Genomic DNA, 8,781 nt, shown 5'->3' on the forward strand with positions numbered 1-8,781 from the left:
ACAGAGGTTCAGCATCCATGCAGAGGGCGTCTCATGGGGACTGCTTTGTGGAGGATAATTCCCCATTAGTGAAAGAGGTCCACGGTGTAAGACCCATTCTTGTGCAACCAGAGTTGCAACCAGAGCCACTCGTGTCTGTTCAACAAGGGAAACAACTCCTTTCCGAAGCAAATGGCACAGATACTCCTAATCTTTTTGACGTTAATAGGTGATCTAAACTAAATTTTTACTCCAGGTAACCCTCTTGCATTTTTTTCTGCTGCAGTCAGCAAAACTTCCACCCAGAGCAGAAGCAGCAGCTTGAGGTGGTTTTACACCCTCTGGACATGAAGGATGAAAGGGGGGGTTTCTTCCTCAGCCTCTCTAGAGCAGAGAGGAGAGAGTATGCCTAAAAGCATACTTAAGAAAAAATGAAATGCTTTGCTTCTGGGCAGTTTAAAGCAGTAGTCGTGATTCAAAACAAGTCACCTCTTTTTTGACATGCTGGCTGTTGCGTACCCTGGCCTATGTACACAAAGCTGGTGTGATACAGAGGAAAAACTTACATTTTCTAGACCTGGGGAGAATCTAGCAAATGGGTCTAGATAAAACTTCAGGTATGGGTCTAGATAAAACTTCAGGTTTCAGTGCATCCAGTCCAAGTTTCACAGTGAAATGCAAAGTGTGTTGCCTTGCAAAACAGCAGTGTTCTGCTACAGCATTGTGGACAATATTGGTGAAGTATATACAGCCTGAAGAGCCCTTATCCACTGGAAAATTCACTCTAAGAAACACAAGGGCAATCGACTGTTCTTACAAAGCCACAAGGTTGGCTGCCTGAGAGCCTCTTGTAATCTGAGAGTTCCTTCTTAAGCACAGAAGGGGACCAGGTTGTTCACTGCCTGCCACCCCCGCGGTACATCCCTCCTGGTGCTCAGCCTGGGCAGAAGCGGTGGACATTGCGCCAGGCTCACCGGTGGCTGTGGCCAGCAGATGTGCTGCTTCTAGTGCTTTGCGTGCATCTCTAGAACAGGCTCTTTGGTTTCTCGCTTGCTCTCCTGTGTGACAGGGAGAAGACACCAGCAAGCTGTTGGCTCATTACCTTACGAAAAGCGAAGTGAAATGACTTTCTGGGCAGCTGGGATCTGCATCATGCTCTGCAGGCACCCACCCAGGCAGTGCTGGGCTGCTTTATGCCTGGCTCACGTCAGGATGCTCTGCCTCCCTGGGAAGCCCCTGTTTCTCTGTATTCAGTGAAATTTCCAGTTTGAATCGCGAATTACCATCCAGTGAAGGACACGATACCTTTCAACAACCATAACTATTTTGATGACGAGGATTTCGGGGTGGGGAAGGAGCTGTTTTTTCATTAGGTGTATTTTCTCCCCTCCATGGAGGTGGCAATGCAGAGGCTGTTGGGACAACAAGGGAGTGGGGCTGGGCAGGTTGGGAGTGCTGCGGCAGCCCAGCACCATCCAGTGAACCGCCTCTCTCCAGGCTACTCGGAGAAAACAGCTGGACAGTGTTCACAGATCCATAGTGCTTAAGGTCAGAAGAGACTAGATAATTTGATTTCGTCCCTTTTATATCGCTATTATATATCACTTTTGTACCTCTTTATACTAAGTGATTTTTCTCTGACTAAAGCATAGCATACATTTGCCATGAAATGTTTCCCCCCCCCCAACAGCTTGTAGTCCTCATTTGCAGATATCTAGAGGTAGGAAGAAATTATTCTGGGAATTAATCACCCACTTTAGAAAAAATAAATAATAAAGAAGGGTATCAAGCTGATTGCTAATTTTATTTTTCCTGGCTTCAGTTTCCAATCATTAGATGTTGCTCCACCTTATTTTGTTAGATTAAAGAGCCCTTTACTTCCCAATAATATTTCTCCATGAACTTTACATGGATTTTCTAATCAAGTTGCCTCTCCATCTTCTTTTTAATAAGCTTAGCAGATCGAAATCTTAAACTCTCTTTCTGTGAATCATTGTTTCTGCTCCTCATACTGTTTGTGGGGCTCTTTTTTTTTTTTTTACATCTTCTCCAGTTTAAAAAGAAGCACATCTCCAGACATGCTTTGTAAAGTAGACTCCAGAGTCATGCATGGTACCTCCAAGCAGAGGAAATGCGGCTGTGCTGTGCAGGGGGGTTAAATGGTGCTCTAGTGCTTGCTCTGTGCATCATACTCCCCTCTTCCCTGAGGTGCTCATGTTCAAGTGCAGGGTGGCTATTAAACCCCTTCCAGAGGTACTCTTTCTCTCCTTTTTGACTGCTCCTCTGGGTTTATGTTTGGATAGAGAGAAAAGATAAAGGCAGATTCCAGGGTTAATGTTGTTACTCTTTTCATAGGGTTGCCCATTTGCTGTGGGCTGAAAGAAACAGCAACAAAGCAGGGGGGGAAAGATGACTCTATTTCCAGTATAATATATAACTAAAAGGTGAAAGACGTTTACTAGGTGGAATATTCCCAATAGTCCCTTGTCTGCTCTGGCCAACCATCCCAGGCCAACACTCCTCAGCGCTGACATCCATCAGAAGAGCCAGTTCCCATTTATGTTGTACTTGAACCTAGGTAAGGTCAGCATTGCCTTCCTCGGTATGAGGGATCACTCACTCTCCAGGGCAGTTCGACAACTGAAGCAGATTGGCACAGATTTTGCAGAAGTGTTCCCAAAACAATCTCTCATACTGTAGGCAGTACAAAAGATACAGAGCTCCATGTAAAGGAAGAGGACTCTGCACAGAAGTCCCTTGCCAGGACTTTTATCAAGATCCTTTTGAGCATCCTTTGCCTTTTTTCTCCATCTCTTCTTCCTGCTTCAGCTTTGCTCTGCTTCTGATCTTGTTTCTAAAATAACCAGGAGCAAACCCTTCTTTTTAAAATAGCTTCCCCGTTCTCCCCACAGAGGACACATGGGTTGGACTTTGATCTCTTTATTAATCTACTAAAGAGGATGTACAGAAAATCTGGGTTACTCTGGGCATTAGCCAGACACTTTGAGAAAAAATGCCTCCATACAAACAGTTTATTATCGAGGTTTAACAGCTTTCATCGTTGGTGCTAGCAACGTGAGGATTTCTGCTGGTACCATCCCCACATTCGATTTAGTTGGGAAGGCTGCAGAGGTTGGCACAAGGCATGCAAGAGTTTTGTAATCCCAACGGTGCTCAGAAAACAAGGCAGAACTCGTCATTTGCTGTAGGGACAAACAGATACAGATGGATAAATGCATACGGAGGGGTTATAATATTGAAGAGAATTCACAGTTTGTAATTCATGTGTGGCTGGAAAGCCAGTAGCCACAAGTGCTTTAAAAAAAGTGTAAAAAAAAGTGTAGTCAATAGAATGAAATTATACGATCAACTGCTTGTTTTTCTGAGTTACATTAAGCATATGTTCCCACAGTAGATCTTCCTGCAAGCCTTTATAAAAGCTTGAGGTATCTGAATTTTGCACGACACCTGCCACAGTCACAAAATTACACTTTTCATTTGTTTTTCTTGCCCCTTTGGCTGAAAAGTTGAGCCTCCACATGTCTAGCGAATAGCACAAAGTTCATCCCATAAATAGGCATCATATTTTGCTGTCTCTGAGACCGAAGAGGAAGGTGGATCTACCTGGGTTAAAGGGATGACAGCAGCAGCCCACGTTCATAAAAGTTGAACAGTACGGCTCAAGCCATGCGGGCTCGCAGCACTTGCCATTTGTCAGAGCAGTGTCATGGTTTGTCCCGTTGTTCTCAAGCACTTGTAGTGAGTAGGAAATGGTACATGGCAGTGATTTAGTCATCGGTGGGGCTTCATGGCTCCTCTCAGCCTGGTTTTACTGCAGGGTTTTATTGCATTGTTCGGCAGTGATGGCGTGTGTTAAGCTTTGACAGAGATTATTCATAAATGAGAGGGTTTCTTTATAGTATTTGCGCTTTTGAAGGCAATTTGGTTCTTCCAGAGTTGTCCATTATGTATTTTTTGTTTATCCATGTAAGATTTATTTTTTTTTTCCCCCAAGCAAAAAATATTAAAGCAAGATGAATATGGATATTTCTTTAAATAAGTAGAGGGTTGTGATGGAAGATAGAGAGACCATAATAAAGCCTAGTCAGGTGAAAATGTTGGCACATCTTATTTCATTTAATTCATAAATGGAAGAAGATAGAGAATTTATTTGACTAAGCCTCTGGTTCAGTGTCTTGATGATATGTTTGGAAAATTGCTCTGAAATTGATGTGTAAGTGACCTTGAAGATGTCGTATTTAAGCTCATTTCGATGTGAAGTTGTAAGCCTCCCCCCCTGCCCCAAGTAAAGTAAGCAAAGGAAACCAGCAGCATTGAATTTAAGTCATTTGAAGGTAAAGAAGGAAGAATCTTGCCTCAAAACTCAAAATATAAGTAACCTGGAAGGTCAAGCACCTAATCTGAGATGTGCCTCTGTTTCAGTGCCATTAAGATGCTGCTTTACTGGGAAGTCTGCCCTCGTGGCAGCAGTCCCGCAGCCTTGGTGTCTGCTTTGGGACACCTGGGGAGCTGCAATCAGACCCCTGAGAAAACCCAATCCCTACGGTGCGTGTCACTGCTAACTTGGTATACAACATTTACCCTTTGAATCACATCATTCATATATATATGAGTATATATCTACACACACACTCTGTCTCTGTTGGTATTCATATACATATGGATATATTATATATAAATATTCATACCTCATAAATATTAATATATTCTAATATTTTAATATTGACAAATATGTAAACATACATATATATTTATTCTTACTGTTTTGATTTGAGGCGGCACTGGCCAGACCTAAACTCGATTATCGCCTTTAATTAGTTGAACTTCCCCTCTACCTGTAGTAAATGAAGTTATGTTTGTGTTTTGCAGCCTGAGGCAGGGCTGGCCAGGGTCCGTGCTCAGGCAGGACACCACCCCCAACCTGGTGTCAAGGTCATGCCCGTGCAAGCCATGCTGATGGGGCTGTACCTGATTTAATTACCCTTGCCAGACCTGATCTGCAGTTGCACTGTGCATCCAAGTCACACGAGTATCCCTGACACTGGCTGGGCTGTTGGCTGGCCCAAGACCTCAGAGGTCAGAGGAAGTTTCCATATGTACCTGATCTGGATTTCAGACCAACTGGCCATGCTTGGTCTAAACCATTGCGTGGTGGTGGTTTCTTCCATGAGCAGAAGTGGTTTACAGCCCCTCTGTACACCCAACGCTGTGCACACAACAACAGCGGTGGTCCCTCCTTTGGAAAGAGCCGACACTTGAAATTGCCCCTGAAACACATGGTGGCATGTTGTCTCCAGTAAGAGTTGTAAACCTGTATATTATCTGCCTCCTTATCTATTACATGCAGATACATTACATTTATTAACAAGTTGAATGTCCTTGTCACGATCCTGGCTGGTTATGATATTCATGATATTGTGTGTAATAACACGGTAAAAGGTATATTTGCAGGCTAATCCAGTGTCGGTGGAAATAGCATTGCTGAGGGTTGGCTTTTTAATTCTCTTTTACTGCTCTGGGAACTCAGACATAATATTCACTACAGAAACTGCATTTTGAGGTAACAGTAAACTTGTACATTCAAAACATCAGTAAAAAAAAAGAAAATTAAAAGTTAAGCCCTAGACAGGAATGTTACCTGTCTTACGTTGTTTGACAAGCATCGTTTATTATATATGTTTTATATTTGAACCAGGCAAAAGAATATTAGGAAGTTCTAGGTATGTATAGCCTCACAAAGTTAATATTGCTTTTGGACTCGTTCCTGGGCATGATCCAATCTCCATTTAAGTCAATGGGGATATTTCCATTCGCTTCAATAGGAGCTGGTTTTGCGTTTTAATATGCATTAAAGCCTACAAAATTTGTGCAATGAAATAAAAACGGGAGGCCACATCTTGCACAATGGGGGGGCTTAAATGAAGGCACTGAAATAGCGTTTAATCACCAGAATAAGGAGCCTGATTTTCAAAGCTGCCAGCTGCAAGCAGTGGGGGGGATGAGCGATAGGTCTCCTTCATGCTCCGGTTGAGTTTGTGGCTGATGTGATACCGCCATCCGCATTCAGAACTGGCACTGGTGATTCATGGCTCAAGAAGACTTAAAAAAGGGGTGAATATAATGTATGGTTTATTCTGATTCCCACTGGCTTCGGTGGCCCCAGTGTGCTGAATCTATCTGGCATCAGTGCTCAGGTTCATGTCTTTGTTACACTAAAAGTGTTTAATCCTGTGGGTTATATTTACAGTTTAGCCTTAATGGAAATAATGAAATAAATATCTCCTAAAAGACATATGCACTCTGCTTTTATACACGCAGAGACATTCTATGTGAAGGACCTAAATAAGAAAATATATGGGTTAGGCGTAATGTTAGCTTTCTTGAAATCATAAATTTTCTTCCTTAATTGGGTGTGAAATTCCTGTCTACAAATCATGCCATTTTGGTTGATTTTACGTTCGTTGGTTTGATGAATAACGAGCTTGCAGTATTTTTAAACTTTTCCTGCCTACGATAGCTCTCTGCTAAGTGTCCTTCAAAAATCATGTCTTTGCTCAATGCAGGGAATCCAGATTAGCTCTGACATTTGCGTTTACAGTCACGAATCTTTCCATGGTCCCCCTGTGCAACGATGTGTGGGGGCAGGATCCAGCCGAAGGTCGGGGGCAGGAGTGCAGGTAGGCAGATGCAAAGCCTTTGTCTTGGGGCAGCTGGATGAGGTGTGTAAGCTCTTTCTTCCCCCTTTGTATTTTAGACCAACAAATTTTGAAAAAAATGTCATTATTCAACTGTTTTCTTCTAAAGCTGTGTTTATTTATTATTTTTTCCCAGCAAAGCAATGCAACTGAGGACCTCTGGCTGAGGGCTCGGTGATAAGCAAGGTGTTGTGTTTTCTGCCACAAGACTCGATGAGTCTTTGATGAGGGTCATGAATAATTAGTAGCATTTCGGAATCAGTGATTTTTTTCTTTTCTTCCTTTGAGGGATGAAACAGAGCCCTGAGTACTTCACTGTTAGTAGGTATTCCCAACTGCCTCATTCCTGTGGTTTTAATTTGGGGACAAACCAGCTTCTTCTTTGTAGCTGGTTTGAACAGAGCCCCTTTGTTTTGAAGCTGGAGGAGGGAGAGGCAGACTTAGGGTTCTGGAAAAGTGTTTTTGTATCACTTTGCATGTCAGAAGCTGACGTGGCCCTTGCGCATGTTGAGGGTGAGTTTGCAGGTGCCTCAGGGGCTGGAGTCAAGAAGGTGCATCCATCACCCTTAGTCCTTCAGTCAACTTAAAGATTATGTATTTTTATAGCTACTTTAACCACTAAATCTTGCATTTGCACTAGCGAGGAGCTGGCTTTGGGTGGGAAAGGGCATGCCACACTGGCAGCTGGGAACATCTGGGGGTGTGCTGCCGTAGTGTCACCTCCATCCCGCACTGCAGCTTGTGCTGAGGACAGGTTCTGCCTTCGCTGCTTCCACTCCTCCTGCCCTCCTCTGTGGTCACTGCTGGGTCAGGCTCTGGGAATAAGTGGGCCATTCACCTTATCTGGCCTTTCCTAATTTCCCAGTCTGAGATGCAGATTTGTGCAATTAGCTCGTATTCCTGAAAAGGGATGAGAAGAACAAGCAACATCTTGTCATTGAGGCTCTTCTCAATTGAACTGAGCTGATGGTATTAAGCAAGATGTCCCCCTGCAAAACCACTGAAGTATTTTGAAAAAGAGGTAATTAAGGGATTTTCTGTAGTACTTCTGTGTGATAGAAGTTTTTGGAAGAGTAGCAGATACTTCCAAGTCAGTTCTCTTTCTGTCTGTGCAGGAACCTCCCCACATCTTGTTCATCATTTGCTGAAACGGAGAGTGTGACTACTTACACTGGTGACTTTTATAACACAGGCTAGTGAGTCACTCAGAAAAATCACATGCTACATTATTTTTTGCATCTAGGCCAATAACTTGGTTAGAAAAATAGGTTATATTGTCTTGTCCCAGTACCAAGATGCCAAATGATGGGAGATTCTGGCCAGTCCCTGGCAAGCAGTTGCTCCTGCCAGATATCCTCTGCACTGAGTATTTGCACTCTCCTTTTTCTGCCATTGACTCCCAGCCATCAGACCTAGATTTGCTTTTCTCAGCTAGATTAAAGAGCCTCGTCACTCTCCTCTGACTTTTCCTTGCCCAGCTTCTTACAGACCACCAAGTTGTCTTTTAATCTTGCCTTGAAAAAATCTAAACAGAATTGAACTCCTTTCGATGTTTGCGCTATTAAGAGTATTCACGAAGGATGATCTGACTTTTAGGAGGAACGTATGTGTGGAGCAGATATCCATGGCGATGGGCACATATGTAAATACCCAGGCTGACAACTCCAGTAAACACTCTCTTTCAGAGCTGTGGCAAGTCCATTCATCACGCGACCTATACACAAAGTACTGTCAAATGCGTAAGGTAAACAAACGGGGCAAAAAAGAGGCGAGGAAAGAAATAAGGCTTTTCTCTAATCCCTTTTTTTTAAGAGCCTCTCAGGTTTCTCTTGACTATAGTAAATACATAACTTTCAGATAATTTTTGAGTGGGCCATGTCATTTGAAGTGGTCTGCTGAAAGATGTGCAGCAAATCAGTGGGAGAGGAAGGAGGGAAATCCGGTTTCCCGACTCTTTGTCCACTTTAATAGCCACTAGCTTCTCACTCCTTTTTTTTGCCTTCGCCCTTCATAATGCAGTGTCTCAGTGTGTGCCACTTGCAGGAGCCATACAGAAAACATTATCCCATTATTTTCCTAGGGAAAG

At 43.2% G+C, this 8,781-nt stretch overlaps 1 protein-coding gene across 1 annotated transcript in view; it reads left to right on the forward strand.

Annotated features, from left to right (window-relative positions):
* Nucleotides 1-8,781, forward strand: part of FAT3 (FAT atypical cadherin 3) — a 365,482-nt gene that overhangs the window by 126,912 nt on the left and 229,789 nt on the right. The window lies entirely within an intron of this gene.

Source organism: Pygoscelis adeliae, unplaced genomic scaffold (genome assembly GCF_000699105.1).
Source record: "Pygoscelis adeliae isolate BGI_AS28 unplaced genomic scaffold, ASM69910v1 Scaffold141, whole genome shotgun sequence".
NCBI lineage: Eukaryota > Metazoa > Chordata > Aves > Sphenisciformes > Spheniscidae > Pygoscelis > Pygoscelis adeliae.